We start from the raw sequence: 18,376 nt of genomic DNA on the forward strand, positions 1-18,376 counted from the left end.
TCTCTGAGAATATATGGCTGGGGACGTCAGAATTACGCTCCTGATGATAGATGCGCTACCAGCCTGTGATGACACCGATGTGTGTCTGGAAGGCCACGGCGGTGCCGATAGGCCCTGAGAGGGTGCCACTGATCTCGACACTCGGGCACGGGGCGGTACCGGGGAGCAGTACCGGGAGCTATAACGGTACCGCGAGCGAGACTGGGACTTTCTACCGTATCAGTGCCGGGAGGTCGACCGAGATCTCGAGTCCCTTCGTCTGGAGCGACTGCGGGATACACGGTGCCAAGATTGGTACCGTGAGCCAGATCGGTACCAGGAGTATCTGTCCGGTGAACGAGATGTCGACCGGTGCCACGAGTGCGACCGGTGCCGCGATGGAGAGCGGTGCCAGGACTGCGAGTGGTGCCGAGAGCGGGAACGGCGCGATCGAGAGCATCTGCGAGACCTGGATCTTGAACGATGTCTCTCTGGTGGACCAACAGAAGGAGGCCTTACCATGGCCGACTTGCCAATGGATTGTATGACTCGCACCGGTGGTGCCGGGGGTTGGGGCCGTGTTGACTCCATCATTGCGATGAGCTCCCTTGCCGTAGAGAAGCCCTCCCGCGTAGAAGGGAGGGCAAGCTCTACCACAGCATGAGCTGGGGAGGTGTCGGGAACTGAACTCAATGGCCTTTGTGGGACCAGAATCGACGGTGCTGAGGTTGGCAGAGCCGCAATCTGTGGAGTTGCAGTCGACGGTGCCGCGGCAGATGACGGTGTCGGACGAGCCGTCTTGGAAGAGCGCTCCTTCCATGCAGCTGAAGTTGAGGCACTATGTTGCTTCCCAGGTCTCGGGGACAGGGAGCGGTGCTGTGCAGATGTCGGTGCTGGTAAGGGTCGGTGCCGGGACTCTTTCTCGGTACCGGAGTGGTCTCCTTACTGAAGCAGTCTGTTGGGCGCTCGGCGCCGACGCTGCAGGACTAAGTTCTGACTCCATGAGGAGCTGCTTCAGTCGAAAGTCCCGCTCCTTCTTCGTCCTTGGTTTAAAGGACTTGCAAATGCGGCACTTATCAGCAAGGTGGGATTCCCCTAGGCACTTGAGGCAGGAGTTGTGGGGATCCCCTACTGGCATCAGCTTTTGGTACGCCGAGCACGGTTTGAATCCCGGTGCCTTGGGCATGGGCCCACACCGGGGTGGAGGAAAGGGGCTAATCCCCAATCCCCCCTGTGAACTATATACACTAACTATAAAGATAAGGACTAACTATAACTATAAGAACTCAAACTATAGACACAGTAACAGTAAAGAACTACGAGTAGCTAGGGATGTGGAGATCAGCAAAGCCACGCTCCACAGTTCCAACGACCATCACGGGCAGTAAGAAGGAACTGAGGGGCTGTTGGGTCGGCAGGGGTATATATCCAGCGCCATAGTGGCACCACTCCAGGGGGCATCCAGCCGACCCACCGAGTGTTGCTAAGGTAAAAATCTTCCGACGAGCGTGCACGCGGCGCGCGCACACCTAATTGGAATTGATATGAGCAAGCACTCGAAGAAGAATTGCCCTAAATTCTACTATGTTGATATGAAACTTCTTCTCCAATGGGTTCCCCTGACTGTGAATTGTTAGGTTGCTGAAGTGGGCTCCCCATCCCAAGTTGGAAGCAGTGGAGGTGAAAGTTGCTCATGGAGCTGGGGGATTGAATGCTACCCCTTTCTGGATGTTGTGGTGCTGTCTACCACGAGAGGGATAGAAGCTCTTCTCTTGGGCAAGTCAATTTCAATAATATGCTGTCCAAACTTGTCAGATAATATTTTGCTATCCAGTGCTGCAGAGCTCTCATCAGAGTTGAGCATAGTGGGTTACATATGTAGCTGAGGCCATGAGGCCCATCAGTCTGAGAAGAATATTCCTGTCTGGTAGGCGTTCTCTTGAGGTATGAGTGTTTCTGACTGAAGGAAGGCTCTTGCTTGAGTCCAGTACTGCCACAATGGAGGAGATTCTTTGTGTAGGGAGTAAGTGTGAATTTTTTTCCTGATGTATTTATTCTGAGTCCCAGTTTCTCAAAATGGAAGCATTTGTGAGGCATATCTTTGGACAAACTTTCTTGTGGTGGTGATGATCATAGAATCATAGAACTGGAAAGGACATGAAGAGGTCATCTAGTCCAGTCCCCTGCACTCAAGGCAGGACTAAGCATTATCTAGACCATCCCTGACAGGTGTTTGTCCAACCTGCTCTTAAAAAACCCCAATGATACTTTTATGAGCCAATTGTCTAAATAAAGTTAGATGTGTACACCCCATCATCTTAGATGTGCTGCCATCACAGGTAAGAACTCTGTAAACAGGTATGGTGTAGTAGAAAAGCCAAAGGGATAGTGAGGTGGAAATATGCATCCCACAAATCAAGAGCCCAGAAATGAGCTTGGGTGGATAGGGAGGGAATTATGGATGCTAGGATCAATGTGCAGAATTTGAACTTTCTGATGAAAGAGTTGAGCTTTCTCAAGTCTAAGATGGGTCAGAGACTTCCATCGGTCTTCAGAATCAGAACATATCTGGCAGAGATTCCCTTTCCCCTGAATTCCTTCCTCTTCGGTGCCTTCTTCCAAGTGTGGGCAAACCTCTGTTCTTAGTAGGCTCCCTTGAGAGGAGTACCTGGATAGAGAGGAAAGAGGAGGGTTGTGGAGAGGGACTGTGTCAAATTGCATGTAATATCCCTTTTGTGCTATGTCTAGGATCCACTTGTCTGTGGTTATAGAACTTCAGTTGTATGAGAGAGGAAGCTGATCCCCAAATATGGGACAGGGGCAGAGTAAACGGATTGATTGGTTTGCAGCTGTGGAATATCATCTCCAGCCTGCAGTCTAAGTACGCAAAACACAAAGATGTGGTTTGCCTGTCCTTTGAGTAGGGCTTGAAGCTTTTTTGCCTCTGCAGGAGATTGTTGGTGCTCATGTTGATGTCTCTGCATGAAACACAAAGATGAGGGTGAGGAAGGGTATTACGGCTTCTCATAACTAAAGACAGGTGCTCCAAATCTTCCCTCTGAGGGTTCATAAACTCGTAGTGATCTAATGTTGATCTAGTGTCCTTCACCTTCTCTAGGACTGTATCCATCCTTGCACTAAACAAGCTATCATCGTTGAATGGAAGATCTTTCACACATGTCCTAGTTTCAGTCAGAAGACTAGAGAATCTAAGTCATACATGTCATGTCAGTGTGATGGCTTGAAGCTACTGGTCTTGTTGCTGCATCTGATTAATCAAATGAGGTTTTCAGTTCATGCGTAACTACTAGATGTTCTAGTTCTAAGGCTTTAGCCAATTTTCTTTGATCTTCAGGTAGGTCCTTAGCAAATAAGGCCATTTTCTCCCACAAATGGTACAGATACCTGGACATTATGGCCTGGTAATTAGACAATCAACTGCCTAATGGTGCTGAGGCAAAAACCTTCCTAACCAGACTATGCAACTTTTTGTTCTTTGTGTCATATGGGGTAGAATGCACTTGCTTTCCTGTTGTCCTCTGAACTGCTGCAGCAATCACTAGTGAGTTGTGAGCCAGGTGTGTAGGGGGAGGAAAAGAAAATCCCTCATATAGTAACTGATAGGGCTTGTCAGCCTTCTTTGTCATGGCTGATTAGAGACAGGGTAGGTCCAAACAGATTTGGCTGGTTTTAACAGCACTTCTAACACTGAGAGTATGATCTGGCTGTTAGAAGGTGACCCCAATATATGGAACATTGGATGAGAGGTCTCTTCTAGTGAGATGGATGGCATCTTTAAAGCTGAAGCCATTCTGACAACCAGTTCATGAAACTGAGCAACAGATGCAAAACCTGCAGACATAGCTACACAGTTACAATGATATCTATCCCCCACAATAAAACCTTTCAAGTTCCCTGGGTGCTACACATGCCTATCATAACATGTAGTATACCTCATCCAGTGCACTAAATCCCCAGCAGCAACTAAGTGGGTGAAAAAGACGGTTACTCACCTTTGTAACTGTTGTTCTTCGAGATGTGTTGCTCACATCCATTCCAGTTAGGTGTGCGCGCCGCGCGTGCACGTTCGTCGGAAACTTTTTACCCTAGCAACTCCAGTGGGCCGGCAGGTCGCCCCCTGGAGTGGCGCCGCCATGGCGCTCGATATATACCCTTGCCGGCCCACCCGCTCCTCAGTTCCTTCTTGCCGGCTACTCCGACAGTGGGGAAGGAGGGCGGGTGTGGAATGGATGTGAGCAACACATCTCGAAGAACAACAGTTACAAAGGTGAGTAACCGTCTTTTCTTCTTCGAGTGATTGCTCACATCCATTCCAGTAAGGTGAATCCCAAGCCATACCTAGGCGGTGGGGTCGGAGTGAGAAGTCGCGGCATGGAGCGCTGCAGATCCGAAGGCCGCGTCCTCTCTTGACTGCTGGACCAGGGCGTAGTGGGAAGCAAAGGTGTGGACCGATGACCAGGTCGCTGCCCGACAGATTTCCTGGATGGGCACCCGGGCGAGGAAAGCCAGCGACGACGCCTGCGCCCTGGTAGAATGCGCAGTCACACGGCCCATAGGAACGTGGGCCAGCTCATAGCAGGTCCTGATACAGGACGTTACCCATGAGGATAACCTCTGTGAGGAGATGGGAAGCCCCTTCATGCGGTCCGCTACTGCCACGAAAAGCTGGGGGGATTTGCGGAACGGTTTGGTCCTCTCCACATAGAACGCGAGAGCCCTACGGACATCAAGTGAGTGGAGCTGTTGCTCCCTGCCTGAAGAGTGAGGTTTCGGGAAAAAAACCGGGAGGAATATCTCTTGGTTAATGTGGAAGGCTGAGACCACCTTGGGGAGAAAGGCAGGGTGTGGCCTCAGCTGCACCTTATCTTTATGGAAGACTGTATACGGGGGGTCTACCACGAGAGCCCGGAGTTCCGACACCCGTCTAGCTGAGGTGATAGCTACTAGAAAGGCAGTCTTCCAAGAGAGATAGAGTAGGGAGCAAGTAGCTAATGGCTCAAAGGGGGGCCCCATGAGCCGAGACAACACCAGGTTAAGATCCCAGGTTGGAGCAGGGAGTCGGACGTTAGGGTACAAACGTTCCAGCCCCTTCAGGAATCTAGTCACCGTCGGGTGAGAAAAAACGGAGCGGCCATCCCCACCCGGGTGAAAGGTGGAGATAGCTGCCAGGTGGACCCACAAAGACGATATCGCCAGGCCCTGTTGTTTGAGGGACCAAATATAGTCTAAAATATTGGCCACCGAAACTTCCATAGGGCGGAGACCTTTCTCCATGCACCAACAGGAGAAACGCTTCCACTTGGCCGAGTATGTCGCTCTAGTGGAAGGCTTCCTGCTGCCCAAGAGTACCTCCCGTACCGGGGTGGAGCAGTGCAGTTCAGAACTGGTCAGCCACGCAGGAACCACGCTGCTAGGTGCAGCGACTGCAGGTCCGGGTGACAGAGAGTCCCGTGTTCCTGGGTGATCAGGTCCGGGTGAAGGGGCAGGGGAACTGGGTCGGCTATGGCCAGGTCCAGCAACATGGGGTACCAATGTTGCCTGGGCCACGCCGGGGCTACCACGATCACTCGAGCCCTGTCCCTGCGCACCTTCAGAAGGACCCTGTGGACCAGTGGGAACGGGGGAAACGCGTAGTACAAGTGGGTTGTCCACGGGATAAGGAAGGCATCCGCTATAGACCCGGGCTCCCTGCCCTGAAAGGAGCAGAACGCCTGGCATTTCCTGTTCCCCCCGGACGCGAAGAGGTCCACACGGGGATAACCCCACCTCTGGAAGATTGAGAGGGCAACGTCCGGGCGAAGGGACCACTCGTGTGAGAGGAAGGATCTGCTCAGGCGGTCCGCCAGTGTGTTCCGTACTCCGGGGAGGAAGGAAGCCGTGAGGTGAATGGAGTGGGCTACACAAAAGTCCCAGAGTCGCATCGCCTCGTGACATAGGGGAGAGGATCTGGTGCCGCCCTGCTTGTTGATACAGTACATGGTCGTCGTGTTGTTGGTAAACACCGTGACACAACGACCCCGAAGCTGGTGACAGAACGTTTGACAAGCAAGGCGGACCGCTCTCAACTCCCGCATGTTGATGTGTAGCTTCACCTCCTGCGGGGACCACAGGCCCTGTGTTCTCAGGGATCCCAGGTGGGCCCCCCAGCCGAGATCTGAGGCATCCGTCGTTAGGGACACCGAAAGCTGGGGTGGGTGGAAAGGGAGCCCCGCACACACTACGGACTGGTCTAGCCACCAGCCGAGAGAATCTAACACCCCCTGGGGGATTGTGATCAGCATGTCTAGTGGTTGCCTTGCCGGCCGGTAATGTGCGATGAGCCACAACTGGAGGGGCCTCATGCGGAGCCGACAACGCCTGGAACCTCGGAAACGGCAGAAGAGCCCTGGCCACGGTGGAGTCCAGGACGGCCCCGATGAACTCCACCCTCTGCGTGGGGAGCAGGGTGGACTTGTCTATGTTGATCATGAGGCCCAAGGTAGCAAACAGGCCGGTGATCCTGCGGACGTGGCTGCAAACCTGTAGTTCCGACGTGCCCCGAATTAACCAATCGTCTAGGTAAGGGAACACGTGGATACGACTGCGCCGAAGATGTGCCACAACGACGGCCATGCATTTTGTGAATACCCTCGGGGCCGTAGAAAGGCCAAATGGGAGGACTGCAAATTGGTAGTGAAGGCGGCCCACCACGAATCGAAGGAAACGTCTGTGGTGTGGCCAAATGGCAATGTGAAAATAAGCGTCCTGCATGTCGAGGGCGGCGTACCAGTCTCCCGGATCCAGGGATGGGATAATGGTCCCCAGGGATACCATGCGGAACTTCAACTTCACTAGGTATTTGTTGAGCTCTCGCAGGTCGAGGATAGGCCTGAGGCCTCCCTTGGCCTTGGGGATCAGAAAGTAGCGGGAATAAAACCCCTTGCCTTTCTCGTTTTCCGGAACCGCCTCTATAGCTCCTTTGTTGAGGAGCGTCTGTACCTCCTGCCGAAGGAATTGCTCGTGAGAGGGGTCCCTGAAGAGGGACGAGGAAGGGGGGCGGGAAGGAGGAAATGATATAAACTGCAGGCGGTATCCCGTCTGCACCATGCGTAAGACCCAGCAGTCCGATGTTATTTGAGTCCACGCCGGGAGGAAAAAACGAAAGGCGGTTGGAAAACGGGGGGGAAGGATCCGTGGGGAAAACTGTTACTGCGCCCTCGGGCGCACCTTCAAAACGAAGGCTTGGGCCCAGGCGAGGGCTTAGAGGAGCTTTGATTCTGCCCCCCCTGGTTCCCCGAATGTCTACGCCTTCCATTCCTGCCACGGCGCCTATTGAGGTCCTGCCGTTGGCGGAACTGGGGGTATGGCCTGCGCTGCTGTTGCTGCTGTGGCCGGAAGGGTCTGCGCTGCGTTCCCGGCGTGTGCATCCCGAGGGAGCGCATAATGACCCGATTGTCTTTGAGACTTTTGAGTCTGGGGTCTGTCTTTTCTGAAAACAGGCCCTGGCCTTCCAACGGGAGGTCTTGGATGGTGTACTGGAGCTCCGGTGGAAGGCCAGAGACCTGAAGCCAGGAGATACGGCGCATCGTTACCCCCGAGGCGAGGGTGCGGGCAGCCGAGTCTGCAGCGTCCAAAGAAGCCTGCAACGAGGTTCGTGCAACCTTCTTGCCCTCGTCCAGAATGGCCGCAAATTCTTGGCGGGCCTCCTGTGGCAGCAGCTCTTTGAATTTGTCCGCTGCCACCCACGAGTTAAAAGCATATCTGCTGAGCAGGGCTTGCTGATTTGAAACCCTGAGCTGAAGGGCCCCAGCCGAATAGACCTTGCGGCCGAGGAGGTCCATACGCCTGGCCTCCTTGGATTTGGGGGCTGGAGCTTCCTGTCCGTGGCGCTCCCTCTCGTTCACCGACTGCACCACCAGGGAACACGGTGTCGGGTGGACGTGGAGGTACTCGTAGCCCTTGGAGGGGGCCATGTACTTCCTCTCGATGCCCCTCGCCGTAGGGGGGATGGAGGCCGGTGACTGCCAGATTGTATTGGCGTTGGCCTGGATCGTCCTAATGAAGGGTAGGGCGACCCTGGTGGGAGCATCAGATGAGAGGATGGTGACGATGGGGTCCTCGATCTCAGAGACCTCCTCGGCTTGCAAGCTCAGATTCTGTGCTACTCGCCTAAGGAGGTCTTGGTGCGCCCTGAGATCCAGCAGAGGAGGGCTACTGGAGGAAGTGCCAGCCACCGCTTCGTCGGGGGAGGAGGATGAGGAGACCCCTGGCAAGAAAGTGTCCAGTGGGGGGTCCCCCTCAGCCCTCGCCTCTGTCTCAGGAGCAAGACCAGGGTCTTGCTGCTTCGATCCTTCCTCTCCATCAGGGGAGGGAGGGGGGCGAGACAATTAAGCTTCTGGCACCCTGTGCTCCGCCGTTGCAGGCCTAGCAGGAAGCTGTTGGGGGCCCTGGGCTTGATGGTATGCCCAGGGTGTCCAAAACCCCCACTGCTGCGGACCCTGGTCCTGTTGCGGAGGATCCTGAAACAATGCCGCCTGCCTGTCGGTGCCCAGCGCATACACGCTGTCCGCTTGCGACGACACCGACGGCTGCCTAGAAGGCCATGGCGGGGCCGACCGCGGCTGATAAGGGTCCGCGCGGCTCGGCACCGAAGATCTTCTCGGTGCCGGGGATCGGTACCGGGAGTCATAGCGGCGCCGGGATCGGGACCGGGTTCTGTCTCGGTGCCGGGATCTGGATCGGTACCGGCCGCTGCTTCGGTGCCGGGATCGGGACCGGGACCTGCCACCGACGTGGTGCCGGGAGGTCGACCGGGACCGGGACCTGCCACCAGCTCGGTGCCGGGAAGTCGACCGGCGCAGTGAGTGACGGCGAGACTGGCTCCTAGATTCACGGTGCCGGTATCGACGGCTGGAGTCAGACCGCGACCGTCTGGAGGTCGATCGGTGCCGCGAGTGCGACCGGTACCACCGAGGGGAGCGGTGCCGGGACTGCGAGCGGCGGCGGGATCTCGAGCGACCGTGGCGTCGGGACCTCGATCGCTAGCGCGAGTCCCGCGACGGTGCCGTCATCATTGGCTTGCCCCTAGATGCTGCCCGCACCGGAGGGACCGGGGGTGGCGGCTGAGTAGACTCAGTCAGGGCGATAAGGTCCCGTGCCGAGGCGAAGGTCTCCGGAGTGGATGGGACCAATAGCTCAACCCCAGATCTTAAGGGGGAGCTTGGCGGTACCGGACTCGACGGACCCACCGGGCCCGGAGTCGACGGTGCCGGTAGCGCCGCAGCCGATGTCGATGCCGGGCGCTCCACTCGTGTCTGCCTGGCTGGAGTAGCAGACGTAGACGGTCTCGCTTCTGCACCCGGTGCCGGGGAAGGTCGGTGCCGGGGAGTCTTTCCGGTGCCGGTGCGATCCGGTGCCGGCGTCGAGATCACGGCCTGTGAAGCTGCTGGGTCAAGTGCCGCCTCCATTAGGAGAGTCCTGAGTCTCTGGTCTCTCTCCTTCTTTGTCCTTGGCTTAAAAGCCTTGCAAATGCGGCACTTGTCCGACCTGTGCGATTCCCCCAGGCACTTCAGACACACGTCGTGGGGGTCGCTGGTCGGCATAGGCTCTTTACAGGCCGCACACTGCTTAAAGCCCGGCGAACCAGGCATGAGCCCGGTGCTGGGTGCCGGGAAGGGCTACAGCCCAGACCGGCGAACAACTATATACAATACTATTTACACTACAACTAATTAACTAACTATACTTAACGACCTAACTAACAACTGTAATAATAACGGTAGTTAACAAGGAGAGCTAGGGACGTGGAGGACAGCTATGCCGCGCTCCACAGTTCCAACGACCGACACGGCGGTAAGAAGGAACTGAGGAGCGGGTGGGCCGGCAAGGGTATATATTGAGCGCCATGGCGGTGCCACTCCAGGGGGCGACCTGCCGGCCCACTGGAGTTGCTAGGGTAAAAAGTTTCCGACGAACGTGCACGCACGGCGCGCACACCTAACTGGAATGGATGTGAGCAATCACTCGAAGAAGAACTAGACAATCACTACGCTCTCGAACTCACACAGGAAAATAAGACAAGACAAAAACATCCTATCACCTACGGATGATATCTGACCTATCAGTCCCCATCCTCAAAGGAAACCTTCACAACACTTTCAAAAGATGAGCTTGGGAGCTTAAATTCATAATTTTGCTACACACTAAAAATCATGGTCTTAATAAAGATACTGGATTTATGGCTTATTACAGCAATCTGTAACCTACTAACCCCTCTTTGATCTTATGACTACAGGACTGTTAATGGGCAACTTCATCTTGAATAATCCTTTAAAAAAGCAGTTCTCAACCTTTTTCTTTCTGAGGCCCCCCACAACATGCTATAAAAATTCCACAGCCCACCACTACAACTGTTTTTCTGCATATAAAAGTTAGGGCCAGCGTTAGGGGGTAGCAAGCAGGACAGTTGTCTGGGGCCCCACTCCACAGGGGCCTCGGTGGGGCTTGGAGGCTCAGGCTTCCGCCTCATGCAGTGGGGCTTTGGCTTTCTGCCCTGGGCTCCAGTGAGTCTAATGCTGGCCCTGCTCGGCAGACCCCCTGAAACCTGCTCACAGACCCCTCCCTCGCAAGGGGGCCCAGACCTCTGGTTGAGAACTACTGCCTTAGAATATGTGCTAACCACTTATGCTAAACTATATGTTTGATCTCTTAGTTAGTTGTGACACGCTCAATATCTTTCCCAGACCTGAAGAAGAGCTCTGTGTAGCTTGAAAGCTTGTCTCTCTCACCAATAGAAGTTGGTCCAATAAAAGATATTACCTCACCCACCTTGTGTCTCTAATATTCTGTATAAGGTTCCCTATTGAAGTATCTACTGGAATAAGGGCACGGTCTATGTTTATATGAACTGTGGGGAGCATCTGTGTAGCCCAGGCACTCTCTCTTTTCAGGTGAGGGGAACTGAGGAAGTAAATTAACTTGTCTTTCACAATCCAGCTCAATGTCAAATTGTAGTTCTGACCTCAGAACCAAGGCAGTAAATAAAAGGGAAATCAGTGATTTTGCAGCCTTAAAACTGAAAAGGGGGAGACAGACCTCCCTGGTGAGCCTATAGTGTTCTAGGGGCAGGGAGCCAAACATCTACAGATATCTGAATCTGCTCCATGATCTTTTGTCTTTTCCCATCAGGGAAGTGGGAGTAGGAAGTGGACCTGTGGCTTTTCTTTTATTCCCCTTATCACCCCACCAAGAGGACTCAGGAATCTTCATAACCTTCAGATCAGATTTGAATTGTTGATCCAAGTGATGTACTTGGACAGCTGTCATTATGGTAGGCAGTGCCAGCATCGGAGTCAGAAACAACTCCCCAGTCTTGTTATATTAGGGGTAAGACCTTTCTTTAGGTATTTGCCCTCTTCTGTTGCCTTAACCCTTGGCCTAGGTTCTGAGGGTGTTTTCGGAACTGACCCTGAGGGATCCAAGGGGGACCCAGAGTTGTGCTTGACTCTGCTAGAACTAATTATATCTTGCACCAAACTCTTCACTGGAACCAGAGATGTTGGATCCAAGAGATGCCCCCATCAGGATTGGTTCTGGTAACCGAAGCAGACATCCGTGGGGTTCTGCTGTATCTAGAATTAGAATCCAAATGGCTTAGGATCTTTCAATATCAAAGGTTTTGCTTTCTATTCTAGGAGAGGGGCAGGGTACCTTTATTGGGATCTTAGGCTCTTTATCCCCTGAGGGGATAGGGGCCAACGCAGACCACTTGGGACTCATGGAACAAGTGGTTATCGAACCAGAAGGTTAAGCCACTGGTGCTTCTTGCAGTCATGTGGCTTGAAGCCAGCTCTGAGGCTCCTTGTGAGCTCTTGGACTGAAAGTGCTGCAGATCATGCACCAGGAAGGAGAGTGTCCTTCATTGATGCAAACCAAACATCTTGTATGGGCATCCAAAGTGGAAATACAGCAGGACAAGAGGCACACCCTCTTAACCCTTGGCCACTTCCTCTTTGGATCTGCCACAGGATCTTTAAACTCACCCAGAGGAGTGGGAACTAATAAAAATAAATAAAAGAAATTCTTTCATAAAGAAAATATACAAGCTAAAGTTTCAAACTTTATTCCTATCTATGAAATCTAACTAAGGCACTGGGTCTTTGAAGAGATTGGATCTGGGTTGGATCAGCCTGGTCTATTTGGAAGGATCTAAGGTGGCCAGCGCACCACATCCCCTTTTACAACCTTGCCTTCAGAATGTTAAGAAACAGTGAGGGGAGGTACAGAAGGGGGTGAGAGAGTGCCACAGTGGGCACTGCTTTGAAACATTCCATCGCTGGAGCTGCACAGCTAATGCATCCAATGACTGGGAATGTGCAGAGGCCACCCAAAGAAAAATGTTAATTTCTATCTTGTTTTCTATACACAGGAATGGGCCAAAAAGAAAACAATGAGAGTATTTCCCAGATCCAGCTGAGCTGTGCTCCCAGTCTCTCAGAAAAATCTCTACAGGATTTGGGTGACTTTCCAGTGGCTCCCACCCCCAACCCTGAAAATCAACATCTCTTTGAAAGCCTGAGAAATGAGAGAGGGAGCACCTGGCCTCTCAGACACTGGAACAGGTCCTGTCCCTCTTGCAGCCATCTGATGTTAAGAGGGTCCTAGTTTTGTGGTGGGGGTGGTGTGACTGTGTGTACAGATTCAACCTAGTACTGCAATCCATAAATTGAGTAGAACCTCGTCTTACCCACAAGGGTTTCAAGGCCCTAACCAAAAGCCTTAATACTACTACCCAAGTACAAATGCCCCACAGGTTAACACGACATCTAGAATAAGTTGTTTAGAAGTATCTTTTTGCATTACTGATAGTATATATTTAATAGTGGGAACATTTTGGCAAGTCCAGATCATAATTAGCCTATTCATACCTCAGTTCAGGTCAACATGCAGTTTTTCTCTTAATTTTTCCCCAACAAACTCTAGAATTGGAAACATTTGTTTGCTCTTGAGTATTGGTTGCTCACACATGGTAACGTCACCCTCACACTCTGTTAGCATGGATTTTTGCAGAGCAGCTGTGACTGGGCTTTCTAGGAATCCCCTGGATTTTGAAGGCTCAATATCCATAAGTAAGGAATGATCAGGTGTCAGCCACATTGCATCAGCAATTACTTCAGAGTTCCTAGGTAGTTCAAATGACATTACGAGTCTTGTTGGAAAATCCATCTTCTCTTTACTGATTGTATCCCCTGGCGTTTTAAAATCGATTACTGTTTCCATAGAAACATCATCATGGGTTTCTGTTGCTGGAGAGACCCAGTTTGAAGATGTATGGAGGAACTCTTGGTCTTCCGAAGGGAAGATGTCTTCCAAAGCTACCACCTCTGGTATTTTATGTGTCAGCCAGCAGTTAACTCTTCTACAATTTATGTTGTTAATGAATTTCAAACTACAATCTGGCTGAGTTGACATGTCTTCTGAATAACCACGATAAGGATCTAAAAACTATAACAAAATATCTCTAAATAAACGAGACAAATACTGTATTATCACTTCCACTGCAAATATGAAGAACTGATAAGCTCTTTCGTAAATAAACATCAGTTATTTCAGTCAGTACTGGAACAATAGCTAGTGTTACAATATTAATGCAGGCTTCCCCTAAAATCTCTGCTGTTTGCCATCATTATCAGCAGAAGCAGACCCAAGGATAAAGTAAGGTATTTTGTCAAAGATGATTATATGCCCAGTGACATTTTGGTGTGAAAGAACTGTCATCATAGTGGTTTCAGTACCACAAATGCTGGACTTCTGATCACATGATTTTAACTATAACTCGCAATTACTTGACAGTGAGCAAGTCTGTGAACAGTCCTCTACAACCCTCTACAGAAAATAGCAGTGAAGAACAGATAGTTAAAATACTTGGAAAGAAAATCTTTTCCTGTAACAGAGGAAGGGTTTCTTTTGTTTTTTGTTTGAAACAGCTGTTACACAACATATTTAGAATATGTTCCTAATATGGAAAAGTAACTTGGTGAGCAACTTGAAATCTGTTTAAGGCTTTTTATAAATGACAAGTAAAAAGGGCGGGCTGAGAGAAATCATGTCATGAAATATATATGTACACTTGCTCTTTTATACTCTAAAGTGCTTAAAAATGGCTAGCCCTCTGAATATCTTGCCAGCCAGAACAACAGCTAGTTTTGGAAGAAAATCTTGTGCAAGGAATGACTAGTACTGTTCAGAGAAGGGCTACTGCAAAAAATTCTCATCTCCCTCCAATCCACCCACACCCATCTCTCTCATTCCCATCACCAAAACAATAAAGCACAATTGGGGCACCTTATGACGAAATAGTGTGCTTCTCTGTCTCATCTTCATGCCACCGTTGGTGCTAAGGACACTGAATGCTTCTTTGATGCAGTTATGTCTGTTCCACATTTGATCAGCCATGGTTCAGAGTGGAGGATTTTTCACTAGGATTTGTTTATACATAATTTAAAAAATGTAAATATTTTTAAAATATATATAAACCTCAAGGCCGTTTTATAATCTATAATAATATATCATAAGTTCAACAAACAGCCAGCAGCCTCTCCTTGCATGAGAGTTGTGTTTGGTTTGGCTGCCACCAAACTAACTTAGCATTGTCTCTCCCAAACTATCCATGCCACAATAATGAGAAAGGTCATTGAGAGAATGCAACACACACTGACATTCACTATCAACATATAACACACACAAGAGTGTTGGAGACAATAGACTCCTGCCATATGGTAAAAGTATCACCTTTTGTAACCCTGAACCACATCACATTACAGGGGCCAAGATATAAAAGATCGGTTTCTCATTAGTACCCCTGTATATCACAACTTTATCGTATGGGTTGAGAAGGGGGATATATGACTCTTCTAGATAAAAGTTCAAACAATTGTGTTTTTTTTTTAAACATCAGACTGTTTAAACAAGGCTGCTAAATAATCAAATAGCAGAAGTGTACAAACCTATTTGAAGTTTCATGTCACTTGGTTTCTCTACAAGTCCTTCAGTATTAGGCCAACCCTGGTTTAAGAAAGTATTTCCATCAGAAATATGCACAAGAACATTTGTAATTATGTATTTGCCACAAGATCTCAGTAAACATTTATATGTGGTGATCAAAGACCTCCAAATGCAATTAGAAGCCAATATAAAGGAACATGTCTCAATTTAGTTTAAGTGCGCTGAAAAGCTCTGTGAGAGTCTTGCCAAACAAAAAAGCAACAGTCATGTTTTACTTTTATGCAGTATTGATATTGTACCCATCACCATGATATCTGAATGCTTATTGTACTGAACATTCTTTAACAATTCTTGTATCTTTCCCTGACCAGATTTTTGGGTGTCGTGCATAAAGAAAGGTTTCAGTAGCATCTCACATCCACTTAGGCGATAACACCTAGCTACAAAATACACAAAGTGACAAAAGGAAGCTAATTTCTAGCTTTTCTTCTTATCTCTGTGGTAAACAGCTCAGGTATAAGAATAAATATTGCTGTCAGTTTTAAGAGTAAGACTTTACTTGAGCCAATCATTTATACCTACTCTTCCAAATGCTAGCAATCAATTGAATGTTGAAAAGCTGTTTACAGCTATCTTTAATTCCAGTATGCATTTTAGTAATGACCTGGCCAGCCCTGATAGTAAATGTATATAAAATATTTTCCAAAAGAAAATCTCTGTCTATAAGCAGTGCAACAGGTCACCAGTGCTTTTTATAGTTTTCTAGGTCCATTATACATGTTAATGCTATAAATATCACTCTCTCTTAGTTACTTTAGAGAACATGATATATATGTAGGCATTTTTATGGTCCGCATTACATAGCTGTGTATTTCCCAAAATAACATATAGAAGAAAAAGACAGTTACTCACCTTTGTAACTGTTGTTCTTCAAGATGCATTGCTCATATCCATTCCAATTAGGTGTGCACGCGCTGCGTGTGCGCTCGTCGGAAGATTTTTACCCTAGCAACACTCGGTGGGATGGCTGGGCGCCCCCTGGCATGGCGCCGCTATAGTGTCGGATATATACCCCTGCCGACCCAACTGCCCTTCAGTTCCTTCTTGCCGGCTACTCCGACAGTGGGGAAGGAGGGCGGGTTTGGAATGGATATGAGCAACACATCTCGAAGAACAACAGTTGCAAAGGTGAGTAACTGTCTTTTCTTCTTCGAGTGCTTGCTTATATCGATTCCAATTAGGTGATTCCCAAGCAGTGGGGTCGGAGTGAGACGTTGCAGAATGCAAAACTGCTGAGCCAAAGGCTGCGTCATCTCTGGATTGCTGAACCAATGCGTAATGTGAGGCAAAGGTGTGAATCAATGACCAGGTAGCAGCGCAACATATTTCCTGGATGGGGACATGGGCCAGGAAAGCGGCAGATGAGGCTTGTGCCGGAGTAGAATGGGCGGTGAGATGGCTAGCCGGAATGTGAGCCAATTCATAGCATGTTCAGATACAGGATGTCAGCCAAGATGAAATTCGTTGGGAAGAGACTGGCATGCCTTTCATCCGGTCTGCCACCGCTACAAGGAGCTGAGGCAAACGTCGGAAGGGTTTGGTTCTCTCAATATAAAAGGCGAGAGCCCTGCGGATATCCAGGGTATGTAGTTGTTGTTCCTGACGCGATGAGTGCGGCTTCGGGAAAAAGATGTCTTGATTGACATGGAAAGCAGACACCACCTTAGGGAGGAAAGAGGGGTGCAGTCGCACTGTACCTTGTCCTTGTGGAATACCGTATACGGGGGATCTGCTGTCAAAGCCCGAAACTCCGATACTCGTCTTGCCGAGGTGATAGTGACGAGAAAGGCTGTCTTCCAGGGGAGGTACAGAAGCGAGCAGGTGGCCAGAGGCTCAAAAGGGGCACCCATAAGCTTGGCTAGCACCAGGTTTAGATCCCAGGTAGGGGTCGGGTGTCTGACTTGAGGGTACAACCGTTCCAATCCCTTAAGGAACCTGGAAACTATGGGGTGAGAGAAGATTGAACGGCCACTTTCCCCCAGGTGGAAGGCGGAAATAGCTGCCAGATGCACCTTTATAGAAGAGACCGCCAGGCCCTGCTCTTTCAGGGACCATAGATAATCCAGGACAGTAGGGACAGATACCTGTCCAGGGATTAAGTTACTCTGAGCGCACCAGTAGGAGAAACGCTTCCACTTGGTGAGATATGTCATCCTAGTGGAAGGCTTCCTACTGTCCAAGAGCACGTGTTGTACCAAGGCAGAGCAACGCAACTCAGACTGGCTAAACCACACAGCAGCCATGCCGTGAGATGAAGGGACTGCAGGTCCAGATGGTGAAGCCTGCCGAAGTCCTGTGTAATGAGGTCCGGCCAGAGTGGCAGGGGGATTGGGTTGGCCACTGAAAGGTCGAACAACAGGGTGTACCAATACTCCCTCAGCCACGTTGGTGCAATGAGGATCAGGTGGGCTCTGTCCCTGCAGAGCTTGAGTAGGACTCTGTGGTCGAGCAGAAACGGTGGGAAGGTATATAGTAGGTGCCTCTTCCACGGGATCAGGAATGCCTCTGAGAGGGAACCAGGGGAGCGTCCTTGGAAGGAGCAGAACACCTGGCATTTCCTGTTCTCTTGAGAGGCAAAGAGGTCTATGTGGGGAAAGCCCCACCTCCGGAAAACAGAATGGATAACATCCGGGCGAATCAACCACTCGTGAGACAGGAAGGACCTGCTAAGGTGATCTGCCAGAATGTTCTGGACTCTTGGGAGAAAAGACGCTACCAAATAGATAGAGTGGGCTATGCAAAAGTCTCAGAGGCAGATGGCTTCTTGACAAAGGAGGGAGGAGCATGCTCCGCCCTGCTTGTTTATGTAAAACATGGCTGTTGTGTTGTCCGTGAACACTGATACACATCAGTCTTGTAGATGGTGCCGAAACACCTGGCATGCTAGATGGACTGCTCTGAGCTCCCTCACATTGATGTGCAAGGCCAGCTCTTGGGGCAACCAGAGGCCTTGAGTGTTAAGGCTCCCGAAGTGGGCACCCCAACCCAGAGATGACGCATCTGTGGCTAGGGCCACTGAGGGTTGAGGTGGGTGGAATGGCATCCCTGCGAAGACCAGAGAGGGGTCTAACCACCAAGTGAGGGAGTCGAGAACCTTCCTGGGGATAGTGAGCACCAAATCCAGACTGTCTCTGTGTGGATGGTATATTGTAGCAAGCCAGGTTTGGAAGGGACGAAGACGTAGCCTCACGTACTTGGTCACGAAGGTGCAGGAGGCCATGTGACCTACTAGGCTGAGGCAGGTGCTCACCGACGTTGTCGAAAAGGATTGAAGGCTTCAAATTATTGAAGCCATTGTTTGAAAACGTGACTGAGGGAGGCAGGCTCTGGCCAG

Source organism: Gopherus flavomarginatus, chromosome 5, assembly GCF_025201925.1.
Source record: "Gopherus flavomarginatus isolate rGopFla2 chromosome 5, rGopFla2.mat.asm, whole genome shotgun sequence".
NCBI classification, from domain to species: domain Eukaryota; kingdom Metazoa; phylum Chordata; order Testudines; family Testudinidae; genus Gopherus; species Gopherus flavomarginatus.